This window comes from Corapipo altera, unplaced genomic scaffold (genome assembly GCF_003945725.1).
Source record: "Corapipo altera isolate COAL_440 unplaced genomic scaffold, ASM394572v1 2c, whole genome shotgun sequence".
Classification (NCBI taxonomy): Eukaryota; Metazoa; Chordata; class Aves; order Passeriformes; family Pipridae; genus Corapipo; species Corapipo altera.
In genome coordinates, this window is record NW_020884923.1 from 5,661,173 (window position 1) to 5,664,167 (window position 2,995).

Below are 2,995 nucleotides of genomic sequence, written 5' to 3' on the forward strand. Positions count from 1 at the left end.
ACCTGTAGCCCCAGGGTGAACCAGTGTGAATACGCAAAAAAGACAAAGTGATGTGCTGAAGGTCATATTGCCAAATGACAGAAGGGAAAAGAAAATACAACCTGATTTAATTAGGAGTCAGCATTGTAAATACTAGGCGAGGAGCAGTAATTTTTTTCTCAGTACATCCTAGAACATAAGGAGGCAGGTTCATGTCTATGACAAGGAAATAATAAATGAATAGAATGTACAGTTATGCCCCATTAAATTTTATTTAAAGTTTATCTTAAAATTCCAGGTCCAGCAAAAGTCTGTAATGACCTGAGAAAGTCCACTTGCTAAATGTCATCTTTAGCAAATAAATTCTTTGAATTTCTTCACATTAAGCAGCCTCATTTTTCACAGAGTTTTATATTATGATAATGACTAAACTGCTTCCTTCAGTAAAGCTGTACTTGTATAAGCAAGTGTTCACAAACTGAGGTCTTACTAACCAACCCCGAGCAGCTGGTGAGATGGCTTATATTAGGAAGCATGAGGCAGGATGAAGTTTAGAGATCTAGGACAACAGAGTTAATGTTATTATTTCAGGCACATTCACTGACAGTTTGAATATATGTAACTGCATAAGTTATTTGTACATTTTAGATTAAAAAAAACCAAACAGACCAAACTTTAGAAATATTTTCAACAGTATTTCCTATTAAAATACTTTAAACATTTATTTTTGCAACTGAAAGAAAAGGTAATTTAGTACTTATTGGGAAGATGTTCAAGAAATGACAGGCAGCAGGGAATAGAGTACTGATTTTTCTCAGATGAAGTGATTATTAGCACTAAGGAAACAATCAGGAAACATGAAGAGTCAGCATATTAGCTGGTGTATCCTGAAGACAAGGACAAAACCCTGTTGAGTTCCAGGTATAATGGCATATGGAATATGATGCCAATGGAGAAAAAAAAGCCAAAGCCTTGAAGATGGAATTGTGTCAGTATCTAAGAGAGACTGAAAGTTAATAATAAAAAAATCCCAAACCAGGTCTGCATGAGCAATCAGTTCACTGAAGGATATGAGAAGTCTTTTCTTTTGTATATATCTATATTTTATATTTTCATATATGCACGTATGTAATGCTTGAAGCATATGGACACCTAGATGCTAGCTGCTGTGTGATATACATAGCAGTGCTGTCAAATAAACTAGGCACAGCTAGAATTCAGTATGTTTCTTTAGAATAGTTTCATATTACTGAAGAGACGAAGTACATGTCTTCAGCTTTTATATCTACGCAATCAATTTTGGTTATTAATACATAACCAAGTTCTTTCTCTTCAGACTCTGAGGTTCTGTTGGTGAGCCTTGTTTTCCTTAAAATACTGCCCTGTATTATCTCTTTACCTGAATCCAAAGGGGAGATGGGGAAATACCCATCTCCTCGGATTAGTCTTTTGCTCAGGAAGACCTTAGCTCTTCAAACCTGGCCTCCACTGCCCTGTCCTAACACACCATTAAGCCACAGTATTCTCCAAAGCCGTTGACCTCAATCTGCCTGTGAACCATGATGAGGTCTGGAGAGCTCAGCTTCCCCTCAGGCACCATCCTGCCCAGCACTGCCCAGGAATGCACAGACCTGGGCACATACACAACCCCCAAACAACACCAACCTGCTGATACAGCTCCTTGTAACATGCCCTGCCGTGGTGGGAAGCGCAAAGATTACCCACAGTAACTCAGAGCTTGAGGTGGAAGCTGTAGTCCAGGGCACAGCAGCTCATTAAAAGAGAGAGAAGCATGTTCCCATCACACCATTGTTATGAATTCACAGCCGGCTCGTGCCAACCAAGAGAGGCTGGGACACAAACCACAGAAATTATAGAAGTAAATATTTATTCGCGTGCATAAGGTGCCTGAGCCAAACTGGGCACACCCCAGAGATTTTTCTTTAGGGGTTTTATACAAGGGAATGACATGAACCACCTAATTACCCACTAGTGCACGTTTCTAATTATCCAGTCATACATGTGGTAGGGCAAAGCAACTCTATTTTTGTACATCTTGCAGCAGCAGCAGCAGCATCCATCACCATCCTCGTGACTTGCATTAATCCAGATGTTCCTACAGTCAACTTCTGCAAGGCTAACAGGCACCAGCAATTTGTGTTTGTCTTAGATACGGATCGCTCAGTGAATTTTGGCCAAAAGTTTTCTTATCCTAGTCAACTGTGTTGTGTTCCTGGCAGGAGCAGGTGACATCTCTTGGGTCTGGAGATAATACTGCAATATACACTATACATATACACACACGCACAATATATACATATACGATATAGTTATATACACACACAGTACACACGTATACATATACAACAGACATACATACATACACAATACACTAGTGATGCTCTTGGCTCCCAACGACTGCATGGTCTCAGTACTTTATACCACACTCTCCAACCCGACCGGCCCCGGTAGTGCCCAGACGGGCAGACACGGACACAGGAGCACACTGGAGGCGGCCCGACCCGGCCCGGCCTTGCGCCGGGCCATTCCCAGTCCCGTTCCCGTTCCCGATGCCTCCCGCTCTGCGCCGCACCTGCCGCGTCCGCACCGTCCCGCCATGCACCGCGACACCCCCCGCCACACAGCCCCGCCCCCAGGACCCGCCCCAGCGCTCGCCCCGCCCCCGGGCTTACTCGGCCCCGCCCCCTTCCGCCTCGGCTCCCCGCCGGGTCACGCCCCCTCTGCCCCTCCGCGCGCTGCGATTGGCGGTACCGCCGGCCTTCCCGGGCCGCCCTGCTCCAATGAGCGGCCGCGGCGGCCCGTCAGTCAGCGGCGGCCGCTGGCGGCGGTTGGCGGCGGCCGCGGCGCGGGCGGGCCGCGCTGTCAGTCAGAGCGGAGTCCGAAGTGGGGAGCGGGAGGGAGGGGGCGAACATCTGTCTGCCGCAGCCGGGCCCGGCTGTGCCGCCGCCGCCGCCGTGCGTGCGCCCCGCGCCCCCGCCCGCCCCCGACCCCCGCC

The 2,995-nt window shown here is 47.2% G+C and overlaps 1 long non-coding RNA gene across 1 annotated transcript; it reads right to left on the minus strand.

Moving 5' to 3' along the window:
• Positions 1-1,848: 1,848 nt before the first annotated feature.
• On the minus strand, positions 1,849-2,599 carry LOC113953771. The gene is made up of 2 exons (XR_003530008.1): positions 2,364-2,599; positions 1,849-2,253 (listed from the first exon to the last, which is right to left on the minus strand). It is a non-coding gene; the product is annotated as an uncharacterized LOC113953771 (long non-coding RNA).
• Positions 2,600-2,995: the final 396 nt, after the last annotated feature.